This window comes from Sciurus vulgaris (assembly GCF_902686455.1).
Source record: "Sciurus vulgaris genome assembly, chromosome: X".
Taxonomy (NCBI): domain Eukaryota; kingdom Metazoa; phylum Chordata; class Mammalia; order Rodentia; family Sciuridae; genus Sciurus; species Sciurus vulgaris.
This window is the reverse complement of record NC_136471.1, coordinates 105611540-105630694: the sequence shown is the minus strand read 5'-3', so window position 1 is coordinate 105630694 and position 19155 is coordinate 105611540. Positions and strand designations below refer to the sequence as shown.

Here is a 19155-nt window from a genome sequence, read left to right as displayed (position 1 = left end):
TAAAAGATCAGCATACCAAATATTAAGAGAGGCCAGTAAAACAGAACCTTCTGTGTCAACCATTTTATTTTAAAGTATATTTTAAATACCTAATCCCCCCTAATCTGGTTCCCTTACTTCTTCCCTCCTTCCTTGGCTGCCAATACCCGCTCCCCCACTGCCAAACAGAGGCAACCACTTTCTATAAATATAAAGAACCCTTGTAGTAAAAATACTGGTAGTGAAAATGAGATTGATACAGTCTTTCTGGATCACAAGTTGGCAATAATTATTCACCCTAGGAATTGAATCTCAGAAAATAAAAAAATGTGTGTTTTAAAACATAGGTATGTTTATTGGCATTATTTACAACAAAAAGAAATGAAACCATCCTAAATGAACACCAACAGGACTGGTTAAATAAAAGTTAAATATTCATATCATAGATTATGAAACAGCAAGTAAAATCTCTGCATTTCCCAAGTTCTCTGCTTTAAATATTCACCAGTTTGGCAAATAGAAAATATTTCCCATAAATGTCATCTATATTCAATCAAGTATTAAAACATATGGTTTCATATTATGGATAAAGTAGAAAAGTAAAAAGGAAAATGGGGAATTTTTTTTTTTTCTTTTTTTTTTGGTGGTGCTGGGGATTGAACCCAGGGCCTTATGCATGCAAGGCAGTAACTCTACCAACTGAGCTATATCCCCATCCCAGAAAATGGGATATTAAAAGATTGGTTTCCAATGAAAGAAAGGTAGGAAATAGGCAACTGGTTTGTTTAGACTGCTCAGAGGATTCAGATTCAGTGCCTGATCCATCAGTTCTGGAGTGTTTTGTGTGTGCCAGCTGGGTGCTGGATCCTGTTATCTGTGTGGAGAGGGCAATTCCTGGCCTTACCCCTCAAGCAGCTTGCAATCTGGGGGAAATACTATGATAATTATATCAAAATGAATTCTGTCATGTACGACTAAAACGAACTAATAAAAAAAAAACTGAGCAAGTAAGAATAAATACTAAGATTTGAATTCTTTAGAAATTCAGAGGACAGAAAAGATAACATCCTGCTGGGCTAATGGAAATTCATTTCTAAGGAAGTGGGGAATTGGGAATTATACTGTCATTAATAATGGCTTTAGGGCTGGGCGCAGTGGTGCATGTCTGTAATCCCAGCAGTTGTGGTGGCTGAGGCAGGAGGATTGTGTGTTCAAAGCCAGCCTCAGCAAAAGTAAGGTGCTAAGCAACTCAGTGAAAGCCTGTCTAAATAAAATACAAAATAGGGCTGGGGATGTGGTTCAGTGGTTGAGTGCCCCTGAGGTCAATCCCCATACCCAGAAAAACAAAATAAACAAAAGAACAATGGCTTTAGGATTCAACTAAGCCAAAAAGGAAGGAACAACACATTTAAATGAAGGGGCCTGATGTGAACAAAGGATTGGAAGTGGGAAAGTACACAGCATTTGTAGAGAGCTAGCTTGACTCAATTTGTAGCATTCTTGAAGAGCCAATAAAAAGGGCCAAAACTCTGAAAGCCTTGTCACAAGACCAGATTCAGGTTTGCATGCCATTATATTTGTTGCTTTTAATTAAAACTTGCAAAAATAGCCATTTTATAGACTCCACTGCAGGATGTGCATTTTCAGTTGAGAAATGAAAATTTTACATTCTTGGTTCAGTACTATAATAGGGACAACATTAGAGTAAGAGTCAGACCTCAGATGTGGTAGTAATGGCTCTGTAGCCAAACCAAGCCTTGATTTCCTCATCTGTAAAACAAGTATATTATTTACCTTTCTGGACTCATGGGGTTCTTAATATATAGATCAAGTAAAATGGTAGAAATATTCTTAATGGACTGCTGAGGAAGCAAAAGAAAAACTCTTCAGACAAAATCCCCTCTCATCTTGGTGTTCTCACTTCAAATCTGATGGAAAAATATGTAATTAGGAGAAAAGATTTACAGAGATATTTTAACCCATGTGAAAATGGAATACCGATGTTACAGAAGTCCAGAAAAATGTTCCCCCTATCCAGCACTAGAACCTTTAGTACATTGTCCCTAGACAGTCAGGACCAATATGAGATTTGGGGGTTATTCCTTAGCCTTAACTGTATAATAGCAAACATCCTGTCTTGTTTTGGTTGATTGATCCCAGGGCTATCCTGATTTGGTAAACCAACCTGGCAAGTTTTCACATTCTGCTGTTAGGGACTAATTCTTGGTGACCCAAGGCTATCCCAAAAAGAAATACATCCTTTGCCCTTAATAATTTAGAATGGAATGACATTCCAAATTCTCTTGGCCTTTGGGTTTGCTTATCAGCATTTCTTTCAGGACTGCTATTCTTTTTGGAGAAGAGCCAGAAGAGTAAGTTGGATCTTTTAGGTTTTGTTTCTAGAGTGGCTATCAGACATTGGTCTGGATCAGCCAGGTGCAGTGAGTCTTCTTCAGCACAGTCATTCCACTGGGTATGTTTTTAATTGTATGTCTAGGCTGTTTTAGGAAGCTGAGTGGGCCAATTTCTAAATATATTATACAAATATAGAGTACCTTGCTTCTGTGCTATTTTACCTTTTGCCTACTTATAAGAGAGAAGCTATAAGAAATTGTAGTATAAAATGTGTCACTATATTTACTATGTGGATATTGACAACATTGTCCACTACATTTCTTCTTTTGAGAATCCTAGGGATAATTTTTCTTTGAAATACCAAATAATAAGTAATGAAGTTTCTGGGCAACTGGTTTGTTTTTATCTCAGTGATATCATGGCTCATGTAACTAATTGCATTTCTTGGCATTGGCTACTGGGAAATTTATCTCTTCCTTTATCAAAGTTCCAGAACCTTTCTGGCACTTTTTGTATACAAGTTTGAATCCTGTCTTTGTCTTTTATATTCTTGATTTTTTTTTCCCCCTTTGTCATGTTTTCCTCAAATGGTTTTTTAAATAAATTTTATTTTCTTTTATTATATGATTTTATATAAATGAGCTTTAATTCTTCCCAGAACTAGGTAGGATGTGAGTAAATAAAGCAAATTCTATGTTGAAGTATTCCATTTAGAGTGTGGAATTGGCACAGTTTTTTTTTTCCTTGTTATTTGTCTGTCATGATTTGCTGATAACCCAGAGTATCAATTAGGTGATATATAGAAATATGTAACAATTGAACTTTGAAGTGAGATAGTTTGAGATTTAAAGCAACAACTAATCATATGTATACAATAACCACCACAATGAACACCTTAAGGTGTACATAAAGTATACCTCCCTTCCCAAACTTCCCTGAGTCCCCATACATTTCCCCAGGAAGCCTTTTATAGGAGAGGAAATAGAACCTCAGCAATATCTCACAACTGATGAAGGAAAAGAACAGACTGACCTGGTATGTATTGCCTCATTGGTATCAATTACTCTACACGCACCCTCTGTGATCCAACCCTTTTACTGCCATGCCATCTCCACTAGACCATAGCATAACTCCAGTTTTTATATTCTGTTTCAGCTAGGTATTAAGAAGCAAGCTGATTAAATGATTTACACATGTATGAAAACCTGATAACTCTCTCATTAATTTTCCCAGCAATATATGCTTACTTGCCTCAAAGAGTAAGTGACTTATAACTCCAAATGTTCAAATCCAGAAGTAACTCGAAATGAGACAATAAGTATGAATGGAAAAGCAGAACAGAAAATGGAATATCATATGAGCTAAACTTGTTAAAATATATATTTTTATTTGATAAATTTTACATGTCAAGTATAGTGATGAGTGAGGATATAGTATCAAAAAAGATATTCGTGATTACTGCCAGCATTAAATAAAATAGGACATCATCACAAAATTAAATGTCCCTTTGGGGATTAAGAGTTTGACTCAGCCAGGTATGGTGGCACATGCCTATAATCCCAGTGGCTCAGGAGGCCGAGGCAGGAGATCGCAAATTCAAAGCTAGCCTCAGTGACTTGGCAAGGCCCTAAGCAACTCAGCAAGACCCTGTCTCTAAATAAAATACAAAAAAGGGCTTGGATGTGGCTCAGTGGTTAAGTGCTCCTGAGTTCAATCCCAGCACCAAAAAAAAAAAAAAAAAAAAAAAAAAAAGAGTTTGCAGACTGTCCAGGACCTTCATTTAGTTTCTCTTCTGCTTTTTTGTCTCCTAATTCTTAACTCTGCAGTTCAGTTAGATTAAGCAGAGGAGTTTAAAAACAAAAGCAAGAAATAATTCAAGCCTAATGTTCCCTATCATCTTTAGATTTTCTTTGCCTCTAAGGTTAGTGTTGCCCAGGAACATCAGCTTCTCCTAGAAATCAGTCCTTGTACTTTTTTTTTTTTTTTTTTTTTTGACAGGGGCTGCTTTTGCAGGAGAAGGCATTAGTTTGCAAAGGAAAAAAGCATTTCTGCAGGGGCCTTTTAATTTTGCCCTATAAATAAACCCACACTCAGGCTTTTATGGGATGTAATTCTTACTGCTTGTGTAGCATTATCAATTTAATATTTTGAGACAAATTTCCTTTTTAAAAAGCATGTTTGAAAAGATACTTATAGGAGCCTGGCATGGTGGTACACCCTTGTAATCACAGGTGCTCCGGAGGCTGGAGGCTGAAGCGAGGATTGCAAGTTTGAGGCCAGCCTCAGCAATTGAATGAGGCCCTCTCTCAGAAGATAAAAAGGACTGGGAATGTGGCCTCAGGGGTGGAGTGCCCTTGGGTTCAATCCCCAATGCTGGGGATGGGGGGTGGAATAAGAGGTGGGCCTTTACTTAGAACTAATCTTTTGGTGAGGGGGCGGTAGTACTGGGAATTGAACCTAGGGGTGCTTAATTACTGAGCCAGATTCCAAGCCCCCCCTTTTTAATATTTTGTTTTAGTTGTAGGTGGATAGAATACCTCTTTATTTTATTTTTATGTGGTGCTGAGGATCGAACCTAGGGCCTCTTGCATGCTGGGCGAGCGCTCTACCACTGCGCCACAACCCCAGCCCATCCCAAGCCCTTTTTATTTTTTATTTTGAGTCAATGTCTCACTAAATTGCCACACCCCAGACCTTTTGATTTTTTTAAATTTTGAGACAGTGTCTTACTACGTTGCTTAGGGCCTCACTAATTTGCTGAGGCTGGCTTTGAACATTCAGCCCTCCTGCCTCAGCCTCCTCAGTCTCTGGAATTACAGTTGTGTGCCACCACACCCAGCTAGAAATAATTTTTATTGAAGTGGATTGAACCCAGGGCCTCATGTATGCTAGGCAAGTGCTTTTCCACTGAGCTACATCCTCAGCCCTTAGGTTAATATTTTAATTTTGTTAGGTCATAAAATTTGATCTCCAAGTAGCTTTAATGTAATAGTCTTAAACATATTTATTACAATGACATGATTTGTTAGACAGTGATGAAATAGTAATACAGGTCACAGAAAGAAACCTTTCCTTTTAAGGTCTCAGAAATATTAAATTTGTCCCATATGCTATTTGCAATGATTTCTTAAAATCATGGTTTTGTGACATTCACACAATAGGATAATGGGAGAATTTTAAATGTGAGAAAACCTATTTCTTTCTGGTTTAATTGTGTTGTTTTTGAAGTTATTTGGTTATCTGACCTTATTTATTTTAAAAATTGGAATATCTGAACTTGTTACATGATCACATCAAAAGCACCAGTTTGTTACATTTGGGCCTGAAATTCTGTGCTGTGATATGCCTAAGATAAAAAGAAACAAAGCCACATTGTTTATTCTTCTACTTTTTCACTCACACATGGTGTCCATTATGCATTGATCTTGTCCAGCAATATTAACTTTCTTTAACTGATTGTTCTGCTATCTGAAGAGTCTTATTAAAATTTAATCGGTAAACTAAAAATACACAGCTAATGCCACAGTACATTCTGGTAAATCATAAAGAAAAAAAAAAAAAAGAAAACAAAGCCTAATGTAGGCTTGTAGGTTAAAGGAAGGTTAGTATATACTTATTGGCAATTCAAGGGTATATATAAATGACTATTTTTTTTCTCCCTTGAGAATTGTGATGTAATGGGACCACACTTATAGGTGATATACTTTTCCATTTGCAGAATACTCTTTTGCCTAGTAGCACTGAACTTCCCTGAATTATATAGCACTGTGACATAGGGCAAAAGAACATTGGTGCCCTTTCTTATCCTCAGAAGAGCCTTTCTGGACAGTGACAGGCTAACACGATTCTCAAGCTATTTCCTGGATGGGGTTATTTTCCATCTATCAAAAAGAAGCAAATCCTACCCAGATGCATAGGCTTCACAATAGCCTCCCCTTTTTTGTCTCATTCTTAAGTTTCTTCTGCCTTATTGCTTTCCTTGTTTCTCTTCTTAAAACATTTCTAGATTTAGAAGAGGCATCTAACCATGTTCCTGCGATTAGTCCTGCTGCTCCAAGGCATTTGTTTTCACAATACCGCAGAGAACTCATTAGTGCAGAAAATTATGGTCTTTTGCTGATCTTAAAAGTAATATATGCTTCAATGGACAAGACTTGATACAGGCACTTTACAAAAGATCTCCAAAAGGGCCAATTAACATACAATAGAAGGTGTTCAACTTTATCACTCAAAAAAATGCACAGTGTGATACCAAGACTTCCTACCAAAATAATGAAGTTAAAAACTACAGTACCAAGAGTTCAAGAATGTGCTGTGGAGTAGAAATTGGTATAGCCATAGTGCAAAACCTTTTAGCAGAAATGAGTACAGCAGAATACAGGTGTGCTAGTGACTCAGCAATTCTAGTTCTAGACATATGTGCAAAAGAAATAGATATATAGGTTCATCAAAAGACACAAGAATGTGTAGAGCACTGTTGGTAATAAACAACTTAGAAACAACTCAAACATCTATTAAATAAATGGCGATATATGCCTAACATGAAATCAGGGAGAATGAATAAACAAGCATATGCAATAATACAGATGGATCTTACAGACATGATGTTGAGCAAAAGAAGCTTTATCTCAATGGGCATGCACAATGATTCAATTTATATAAGTTCAAAAGCATGTACAGCTAATCTGGTATAAGAAATCGGTCTAGGAGCCTTGAGGTAGAAACTGGACTGTAGACAGGAAGGGGCTTTCTGGGGTGCTAGTAATGTTTTGTTCAAGTTTCTTTATCTGAGTGCTAGTTATATGGGTGTGCTCATTTTGTGAAAATTCAAACAGGCATATATTTATGATTATTGAACTTTTGTATATGTGGTCTATATTTTAAAAATATTACACAAAAGTGATTTGTGCTGTATTATACATGTACTGCTATATAACAAATTATTCCAACATTTAGCAGCTTCAAACAACAAACGTGTTATCTCACATAGTTTGAGAGCCAGTAATCCTTGGTATAGGATTGCTATCAAGATGTACACTGGGGCTGCTGTTATCTGAAAGCTTAATGGGACTGTAGAATCTGCTTCCAGGATGGCTGACTCATGAACTCATGTACCTGCTTAGGCAAGCCTCAGGGTAAGCTCTTTGTATTACCAAAAGCTTAAAAAAAAAAAAAAAAAATGTTTTTTGAAAAACCCCACAGATTACATTTTATATCAGATGTTCCTTGACTTAAGTTGGGTTTACATCTCAATAAAACCATCATAAATTGAAAATATCCTTAGTGGAAGATGCATTTACTACATCTGACCTACCACACATCCTAGCTTAGCAACACGGTCTACCCAAGAGGGTCAGTTGTCTCCGTCATGATCTCTAGGCTGGCTGGAGGTGTGACTCACTGCTGTTACTGCTGCCCAGCATTGCCAGAGAGGATCAGACCCATTATCTAGCCTGCGAGAAGGTCCATATTGAAAATTCCAAGTGTGGTTTCTATTGAATGCATATTACTTTTACCCCATGGCAAAGTTGAAAAATAGTAAATTGAACCATTATAAGCCAGGGACCAGGTATACTTGTTTTTACATGTGTTTATACATATATAACAAATGATATTATGAGTACTGTTTCATAGTTTTTTTCTTTACTCAATACCTTATGGACTTTCTTTATTAAATTTTTTTGTGATTGGCTCATCTATAGATCTATTCCATCCTTTTTACATATAGCTCAGTTGAGGTGTAATTGACATATAATTAGCATATGTGTACATATTTAAATTGGACACACTTTTATGTATGTATACACCCATGAAACTGTTATCACAGTCAAGATAATAAGCAAGTTATCACCCCCAAAAGTTTCCTCCTGTCTCTTTGTAATCCCTTCTCTCATTCTCTTCAATGACTGAAAAGCTTTATTTACACATATAAAGCATCTTTAAAATCCATGCTTATATTTGCTCACAGGTAACTCAATCTAATTTTTTGGGGGGCGGGGAGTACCAGGGATTGAATTCAGGGGCACTCGAGCACTGAGCCACATCCCAGCCCTATTTCATATTTTATTTAGAGACAGGATCTCACTGAGTTGCTTAGCACTTTGCCTTTGCTGAGGCTGGATTGATTTGCAATCCTCCTGCCTCAGCCTCCCCAGCTGCTGGGATTATAGGTGTGTACCCCGCACCCGGTTCAATCTAATTTTGAGGTTAAATTGTAGACCCCCACTTCTTTAGTCAAGAATATGTTATTGCCTATTATTGAGCTAGACTTCCTGGGTTAGAGTCTTAGCTCTGTCACTTTACAAACTGTATGACCTTGGGCAAATTGCTTAACTACTGTGTATCATGTACCTTATCTGTAAAATGGGGATAATGATAGTACTATATTTAAGTCATAAAATTGCAAAGATTAAAGGAATTAATCTACATAGTGATCTGGTAACAATGCACTGTGTGATTATCTGCTGCTCTTCTCATGTGTTGTGATGTTTAAAGCCTCTTTTCAGTTTTTTCTGATGATACTAAAGCTATGAGTTGATAGAGCTCTGTTTAAATAGCCTACCAGAATTTACCTCTGCCTTTTCACTCTTACTTCAGTATCACCTCCCTCTGAGCATCTTGCTAAAGATGAGGAAAGGTGTATATTTAAAAACTAGGCTGTTTTAGGGTTGGGGAATTTGAATAATGCTGAGAGATACCTAAAATAGGATGCTTAAAAAAATCCAAGACCTTATAAACCAAGATGTCAAAATCCAATTATGTATCTACATTAAAAGTTGTTAGCTATTGCTTGATAGTAATGATTATACATGTACAGTAGCTACTGCTCAAATACATATTAAATGCATGTTCTAAGAAGGATTCAAAAATTAAGATATTTCCTTGCTTTCACTTATATGTGGAATCTAAAATGTTGATCCCAAAGAAGCAAGAATAGAATGCTGCTTACCAAAGCCTGAGGAGGTTATAAGGAGTGGAGGGATGGAGAGAGGATGGTTAATAGGTATAGGGGTGCAGATGGATACGAGAAATAACTTCTAATGCTCTGGTCGGATAACTATGGTGGTGACAATTAATTGAATATTTCAAAATAGCTAATGGAGAGGAGTTTGAATGTTCCCAACACACAGAAATTTTGTGGTGATGGATATACCAGTTATTCTGATCTGATCATTACACGTTGTATACAAGTATTGAAATGTCACACTGTATCCCCAAAATATATGCACTCACTATTTGTCAATTAAAAATAAAAATATACTTTAAAAAAGATATTTCCTATCCTTGGGAAACATGCTATTAACCTGAAGAAATATGATGAGGGTTTGTAGTAGTGAGAATGGAAAGACTGGGATCAGGTATTAGAGCAAAGAGAGTAAGTAGGTCCTACTGGTTGGTCATTTAGATCCAGTTATGTATACTGCCACTGCCTTAAACCTGGGTAATAGGAATTCATTCTACTAATACTAAACTGAAAACAGCATATCTCAGTCAGTTTGGGCTGCTATCACAAAATACCATATGCTGGATAACTTATGAATAATAAAAATTTATTGTTCATAGTCTGGAGGCTGGGACATCTAAGAGCAAGACACCAGTAGACTCAGTGTCTGTAAGGGTTCACTCTATGCTTCTGAGATGGCACCTTTTTCCTGTGTCCTCACATGGTAGTAGGGGCTGAAGATCTCCCTTAAGTCTCTGTTATAAGGACACTTATCCCATTCATGAGGGCAATGTCCTTATAATTTAATCACTTCCCAAAGTCCCCACTTACATGTACTTGCATATTAGGTCCATCATATGATTTTTTTGTAGGAATACCAACAGTCAGACCATAGCACAACCCAAATGCCCATCAGCAGGAGAATGAATCTATTTATTTATGCACACATAATATGGAGCCAGCAGTGAGAATAAATGCTTGACAACTACATACAACAACATAGATGACTCTCTACAAGTAAGATGTTAAGTAAAAGGAATTAGATCTAAGAACGTATATTATGATTATGTGACAATCAAAACACATAAAAGTCATGTATGGTATAAGAAATCAGGCTGGTTAGCAGTACCTGCCACTCCTGCTGATTCCAAGTACACAGTTTGCCCTCATCAGTATAACCATCTACTACTTCCATCACTGCCCCAGTATAGTCAGGGCCCTGTTGTTCTTCAGGGCTGATGGTCCAGGGAGGTTGCAATGATGGTTTTCTACATGGAGCATATTCAACAGCGACTCAGGTAAGGCCTTAGGCATGGATAGGCATCCTTCTTGCAGAAAGGTGATCAGTCAGGGGATGGCTCCTGTCTAAATGAGGCCCTCAGTATTCACTTCCAGAAAAGGTTCTGGCCGTATGCTTGTGTATGTGGTCTGCAGATGTTGAACTGTCTTCCCTGGGGCTACTGGGCACTCAAGAAATGCCCCTTACTAAAAACGGTCCTTCTAGAATTGAATCTGTTTGGTTCCTTTAGGTCTACCCTTCCATCCTAGGCCCCACTGACTTGTCTCTTCCCTTTAACCCAGAGTGACCTTTCTAGCCTGGAAGGGGAATTGTGGGTAGGTGGGATTAGAAGGCAAGCCCCTGCTTGCACTCTTTTCTTCATTTTGTCTCTTCTTCTAGCCTCTCATTTCCCCCAAGTACTTTAGAAAATAGAAAAACATTTTTTTTCTTTTTCTGGACCAAACTTGTTTTTCATATGATGGAATGAACATAGAATGGCTTAGCTACTAGTTGGGGCTGTGGTCAGTGAGGAGTAAAGAAAGAAGAGAGAAAGTGAACTCTTGGGGAAAACAATACTTTAATTAGTATCTTGAAATGCCATCCCTCAATGATAGGGTTGAATGAAATAATGAAGGTATTGTTAATATAATTATGGAATTTGAGGAGAAACTCCTTTACATGTGAAGTGGAGAAAATATTTCATTTTAGATCTGTGGTATTCCGGGTGGTGGCAAGATAATGTAAGTGTAGACTTTTCTGAAGCATTTGAAATTGTGGAATTCAGGGGAAAGGTCAAGGCTGGATATATACATTTGTGTTTTATTGAGATGGAAGTGATAACTGAAACATTACTGTGGATAAAATAAACTATTTCTGTTAGGAAATACAGTTGACTTCACCAAGTGATTTATCAGGCATCTAGATTGTAGTTTTCAGTGAGGTGCTTCTGCAGTTTTAACATGATTTATTTAGATGGTTATACCATTATCTTTAATATTTTATCATGGACTTGAAATGTAAGATCTACTGTCATATAAAATTAATGTCACACTTGAGAGTTTGTAGAGAATTTCTAACTTGTTATTGATGGTGCTGGATCTTTGTGTTTCGATAACACTTATGCTGAGGTTCCTTACATTTCTTTTGACTTGTTGATTCATAAAAATTCAGTAAATCATTTTGTGGTGTACACCAGGGACTGGCAAATAATGGCTTGCTGCCTGTTCTTGTATAATCGTGAACCAAGAATGTCTTTAACATTTTTAAATGGTTGAAAAAAACTAAGGCTCTTTCATGACACATGAAAGTTACATAAAATTTAAATTTCAGCATCCTGAAATGAAGTTTTATTAAAACAGACACATACTAATTCCATTCTGTGGCTGCTTTCATGCTATAATAGCAGATTTGCACAGTCACGAAAGAGACCCTCAAAACCTAAAACTTGTTCTCTGGACTCTTACATAAAAAGTCTGCTAACTGCTGTGTATACCAACTGTGGTATCATAAGGAAACTAGTAAAAGACAAGTATCAAAAAAGCAGAAGTGCTTGTCTTACACAGATAATTATTACTTAAATAAGTCCTATTCTCCTTTCCTGGCTTCTTGTCTCCTTGGTATATACCTCTGTTTATCATGTTTATCATACATGTTTGAATGAATAGGCAGAATGGGTGTGGTGGCACACATCCATAATCCCAGTGACTTGGGAGGCTGAGGCAGGAGGATCGCAAGTTTGAGGGGACAGCCTCAGCAACCTAGTGAGACCCTGTCTCAAAATAAAAAGGTAAAAAAAGGACTGGGGATGTAGCTTAATGATACAGCACCCTTGGATTCAACCCCCAGTACTACAAAAAAATTTTTTTTTTTTAAAAGAAAATAAACAGGCATAGAAATAATAACACCCCCACCACCACCAGATTGTAACTTTCATGAGATGGGGAATTTTTGTCTGTTTTGTTTCTTGCTATATCCCTGGTACCTTGGCATGCAGCAGGTACACAATGTACATTTGAATAGACACACAATATATATCTGTTGAATATAAAAGATAACTATCCTGACTTTGCTATATATTACTATACCTGAATCTGAGGATGTCTGGAAAACAGATGCAAACAAAGTATTCTTTATGAATTTGCATAATGTGCCCAACTTTGTGCCAGATTCTAGGAGGTAACCTGAAATGTAGCATTTCTGGTAGCATTTTCGTTCTGCTGCCTAGTGAGGAAGCATATGTGCAAATATTTTTATATTACATATTAATTTTGAAAAAATGTCATATTTTAATGTTATAATTTATTGATTTTATAAACAATTATATATACTATTTGCATATCGTATCTATATATTAGGCTTTTATATAAGTTACTGTTTTTATACTTTAAAGATAATGGGCTTGGTGACATGTACAGCATATAAGAAGTAGCAAAAAAGTTAGGGTCATTAAAGAATTAAGTGAACTCATAGGGAATTGGTCGTTTTGTGAACACAGGGCTATTGCTTAGTGGTTTTCTATTACATTTAGACCAGAAATCCAAGACGTTTACCAGCCAGTAAAGCCTTTGTATGATTTGACCATTTGTCTAACCTTCTCTCTTGCTGGCCATGCTGAAGTCATATAGAACTTCTTTAAATTCCTCTGAATAACTTAAATTCCTTTATTTGTACTTTAAAAAGTTATATAACTTCTCCCTAGAGGCTAAATTCAATTAGAGCAGGAATCACATCTGTCTGATTCACCATTAACTCCCCAGTGTTCAGCAGAATTATTGCAACATCATAAGCATTAAGGAAATATTTGTTGAATGCCTACACATGTGATTGAAAGATCATGGACTTGGTATCAGAAACCCTAGGTTAAGATCCTGGGATATATTCTGGATCTTTTTTTGTATATGAGTGGTGATGGGGATTGAACCCATGGCCTTCTGAATACAGGGCAAGAACTCTACCAACTGAGCTATATCCCCAGTATTCTGAATCTTAATGCCAGTTACACAGGTGTGTTTATGACAAATCATGGAGTTTTAATGTTTGCCCTTTTGATAGGTATGTTGGGATGTTAAAAAGAAATGTGGGCTGGGTACAGTGGTACAGGCCTATAATCCCAGGAACTCAGGAGGTTGAGGCAGGAGGATTGTGACTTCAAAACCATCCTCAGCAATTTAGCAAGGCCCTAAGCAACTCAGCAAAACCCTGTCTCTAAATAAAATATAAAAAAGGACTGGGGCTTAAGCGCCCCTGGGTTCAATCCCCAGTACCAAAAAAAATAAAAAAATAAATCCTGGGATGCTTCTACTCACTAGTTATAGAGGCATGAGGACTTTGATTTTTCTGAGGTTGAATTTTATCATTCGTCAATAGGTTTTGTTGTACCTACCTCTTTGGATTGTTGTGAGCACTAAGATAGTACAAATGAAATGCCTTACTAAATCTTTATTATCTGAAAGATGTGGAATCCAAAAAGCTACAGAGGTGAAGCTCCCAGATGCCTCATAGAATTAACCTTTCACTTAAAGAAGAGCCCTTAGGCCACTGAAGAGAGCTATGTCTTTAAGAGATGGCACAAGGAGGGAATGGACTCCAGGGAATATCTCATCTCTAGATTATGTCACAGAGCCCTTAGGCCCAGTTGCCCTGAAAAATTAGAAAGGATTTGGGGTAAGGCCAGAGACTAGACCTGGAAAAGCCTTAAGTAGTATAGCCAGAGATGGTGCATCCCAGCACAGTGGAAGACAGTGAAGTGACTCTCTGACCCAGCCCCCAGAGGGCCATGTGACTGAAAAGTAAAGCCAACATGGAAGTGCATCTCTCCAAATAAAAATGTAGCCTGCAGTGTTTTGAAACTAATAAATGAGGTAGCTTTAATTGAATCTCAGGGAATTCCTGAAAGAAGAATAATTACCAGGAATAGAAATTTTTAGACTGTGAGTGACACAGGAAAGCTGGGAAAAAGTGCGGGGCGGGGGTGGTGGTGGTGGTGAATGCATGTAACGGATATCAAAAAGGGCAAAAGAAGCTATTCAGGAACTGGGGTGCATACCCCAAACTTAGTTTGTGCAGCTAAAACTGAAACTTAAAAATCAAATTTCGATTTTTAAATTTCAGCTCATAAAATCTATATGACAGTATGCTCTGTCTTAAGTAGTAATAGTTCTGCTTAATGTATTGAACCAGATTGACCAACTAAAAAAAAAACCATAAGAACAAGATTGAATAAAGATATTTTTTTTAGGGGGGGGGGTGCCAAACCTTTGTTACCATCTTCACAGTTCCTACTTACTGATGCCAAGAATTATTATAGGTATTTTCATTTAACCCTCCCTCAAAGCCTGAGCTTAGACCTACCATTAATAACCCCATTATATTTGAAGAAACCAGGACTTAAACAGGTTAAATAACTTGCCCAAGGTTACATAGATAGAAACTTGCAAGCCAGGCCTTAAACCCAGTTACAAGTGGTAGCAAAGCCACGCTCTGACTGACTTGTTGGAATTCTTCATCAGAATATAGAAAACCAGTCATTATTTAAAAAGCCATGCTTAACTATAGTCAACACTTCACTATGTATGTGGCTATCAGGCTGGGCATGGTAGCACACACCGGTAATCCCAGCTACTAGGGAGACCAAGGCAGAAGTATCGCAAGTTCAGTGCCAGCACTGGCAACTTAATGAGACCCCGTCTACAAATTTTTTAAAGAAGTAAAAAGGGCTAGGGATATGGTTCAATGGTAGAACACTTGTTTAGCACATATGAGCCTTGAGTTCAATCTCCAGCACCATGCACAAAAATAGATGTAGCCAGGTGTGGTGGTGCAAACCTGTAATACTAGCAACTTGGGAGTATAGGGCAGGAGGATCACAGGTTTGAGACTAGACTCAGCAATTTAAGGAAATGCTGTTTCAAAAAATAAAAAGAACTGAGGATGTAGCTAGCTCAGTGGTAAAGCACCCATGGATTCAATCCCCAGGGCCCACCGCCCCCAAAACTGCATCATGTTGTATACCTTAAATATATACAATTTAAAAACTGTAGCCACAATAAAACCTCACTATTCTGTGTAATTATTATGCACCAAAAATTTTTCAAAGAGACTGAAAACTACATAATTCTAAAAAATAAAGTTCAAAAAATTAGAGAAAATATGATATAAGCTCTATGGTTAGTATCCCAAATTAAGGAAATTTTAGCTCACTGAATAAATAATACATAAATAAATAATGCTAACACTCTGCCTGGCATAGTATTACATACTAATTATTCAGTGTTCAAACTGCTGAGTGTTATAAAATGGTGTTTGATATTTGCTGAACTGAATTGATAGCAGGTTCTAGGGCATTGATATAAAGTGGGCCTAGGTCCTCATCTAAAACAGTGTCCACATTGCAGTACTTAGCCTGTATTTTGAGATGCATGGCTCTGTTTGTTGTTCCTTGGTAGTTTTGGTGATGCTGGGCTCCTACAATAACATGGATATTAGCTTACTCTACCTAAGTGCTCTATTGAACATCACATTTCAACATTGTGTGCATTTAAAAATATATAACATGCAAACCCATGACTTTGCATACTTCTTTATTAGACAAGGATAAAGTGGATACTGAATTTTAAAATTGAAATAACATTAAGTGTAGATAATAAATGCATTTGGCAAACATCATAAATTTGATTAAGGTGGTATGTGGATAACTGGAGTCTGAAGCACTGATCTGTATGAAGCAGAACAGGCAAACTTGATGTGTTTTGAACACTCCTGGCAGGTGAGCTTCCCCTAAGTCTATTTGTATAGGCCACTAGGTTCCTCACTGAGCTATTCCAGTACCAGGTGAGATACAGACTAGATAAAGGTGTAGAAGAAAATTTGCTTACTTTCCCAAAATTAGACAGTCTGATAGATCCTATAATGCATGCACATCTGTATGCTGTAGGACCTAAATTCCATATTATATGAGAGTTCAAAGGAAAAGGAGATTACTTCCTGCTCAGATAATGAAGGAAAACTTCACTACTGATGTTGAAAGATGAGTAGAATTTTTGTAGGAGCAGATAATGCAGAAGAAATGACCAGAGACATGGAGTTGGAATAGTTCAAAGCATGTTTAATGGATGAGTAGAGGCTGTTTTCATGGGAGGGGAAGTATAGTATCACTATTAAGGAAAACAGAATCTGGTTATAGAGGATGTTCAGTGCTAGGCTGAGTAAATCCATGGAAAATGTCTGGCCAAAAGCTGCTTTGTTGTTATTAAGTATATCGCCATTACTATAGAAGTAATGTTTAGTTGGGGTGGTGACCTGATGGGGAATCAAGATTGACTAATATTCCTGCTTAGAAAAATAAAAAAAACTAAAGTGCCACACATATAACACAGATACACACAGACCCACAACCACACACAACCACACACACACACTCTCTCTCTCTCTCTCTCTCTCACCCCCTGAAAGAAGGGATTAGAGCAGCAGGAGATTGGAGTAGAAAGAAAACCTAAAGGTTTGCAATAGAAGAAGTCGCAGGGAGATAACCTGGAGTTGGGAGAGATTGGGCTTTGGGGTGAAACAGGCTGTGAACCCTGTTTCTCTGTAAGGAAATAATTTTCTTTAAAACAAAAATCTAATCTAGAAGGCTAGGTGAGATGGCTGATAGGTGGGATTCACTTTTGCCTCCTTGGTTTTAATTCTTCCTCTAGAAGATGACTGGCTCTCATGATGACTCTTGGGTCCACCATGTTGACCTCTGGAGAGAGGCAATTCCCTTTTGAAAATCTTGGACTGTGTCTGATAACCCTTTCCTTTGTGGTTTCCCCTAACACTGTTGAAATAAGCTTGATACTTTTAAAAAAGACTTTATTAAATATTAAAGAATAAACAAGAAATAAAATATAAGAAGTCCTGCCAAATTTATCTATCATTATCTGATATTATTGTCCCTGGTCAAACCGCCCTCACCCCTCAAATCTCCTTTCCCTTGTGTTTCCAGAGATATCTTCCTAAAATCTAAGTTTAGCTAGATCACTCCCCTGCACAATTATTTCATGGCTTTTCACTTGTACAGGGATTACACTTTAGTATGTTGACTTTCTTATTTCTGGAATAAGAAATGTTCTATAATTTTGTTTACATAATAATTATTTTATTTATCAGCTTGGGAGAGCTTTATAGTTAAAATTGAGATCATATTTGAGAAGAGTAAGGACCTTTCTGTGACAATATGTAAAAATTCCAGCTCTTTTCTAAAGCCTTCCCAGAATAGCTTCCTCAGAAGGGTCAGGAGTCACTGGACTTCAAACTCTGATTCCTGTAGTGCTGGGTTTCTGATGACTATATCCAGGCTGCCCCAAGGAGAAGTCCCAGCAGGTAGGATTACAGCCCTTTAGAAGAGTTCTACACTAACCCATTTTATAAATTGGCGTTCTACATATATATATATATATATATATATATATATATATATTTTTTTTTTTTTTTTGTATTGTGGATTGAACCCAGGGTGCTTTAACACTGAGCTACATCCCCAGTTCTTTTTATTTTTTATTTTGAGACAGCATCTCTCTTAAGTTGCTTAGGGCCTCGTCAAATTGCTGAGGCTAACCTCAAACTTGCCTCAGCTCTTCCTGCCTCAGCCTCCCAAGTCGCTGGGATTACAAGCGTATGCCACCATGCCTGGCTCTATGGAAGATGTTTTTGAGGACTGTCTGATGCTTTCAAAAAAGGTGGAGTAGTAAGAAGTTGTTAGATGATCTCTAAAATTCCTTTCAGCTCTAAAATTCTCTGAGAAATCCAGCTCCCTTCTTTTGTTTCTTTTTCTTTTTTCAGCTTCCTTCTTTCTTGATGCACTTTATTAATATTGCTCCATATAATTAGTATCTTGTTAGAAAATAATAGCATTTCAGAGTTGCAAGAGACTTAGGACTTATCTAGTTTTCCAAAATGAGCTCCAAATAAGACTCCTGAGAAGTGCTGATTGCTTACAAAAAGCACTGTGTAGCTAAAGAGATTGAGATTGTATTTTTCCCATATTGCTCATTTTAGAGGCTCTGAAAAATCTTGTAATAAAGAAACCTGTGTAGCCTACATTTATTTGATCAGAGACCTTGTTTCTGAATAACATCCTGCGGCATATAATTTGGGAAACACCCATGTAATTCAGCACCCTCATTTTGCAAAGAATTTGAAGTAGAAAATGATTTATCCAGTGTCACATGGCTAGTTACCAGATGGCAGTCTTGTATTATTCCTTGATTGTCCCTACTTAACTCATAAATTTCTTAATGGACTGATAGATTCTATCTTACAGCTTTACCTCTCAGGCGCAACTATTGTTCCATATTGGGTGCACAACAAGCAAATACCTCGAGTAAATGTATGGTAGCTCTATGATTGAAATTAAGAAAATTAGCATTATGGTATGAATTAGTTTCTGTGTATGTATATATTTTTATTTTTTTATAAACAGAATTGTTGCTGTCCTATGCATACCTTCCCCTCTGCAACTGCAATGTCTGCATGTGCGCACGTGTGTAGTGTGTGTGCATGCGCAGTGTGTGTGGGGGGTGGTTCTCCAAAGTTTCTGTTGTCAGTTGTTCAGGGTCATTGA

The 19155-nt window shown here is 37.2% G+C and overlaps 1 protein-coding gene across 1 annotated transcript in view; it reads left to right on the top strand.

Annotated features, from left to right (window-relative positions):
- Window positions 1–19155, top strand: part of PRRG1 (proline rich and Gla domain 1) — a 105348-nt gene that overhangs the window by 26954 nt on the left and 59239 nt on the right. The gene's annotated exons all lie outside the window — the stretch shown is intronic.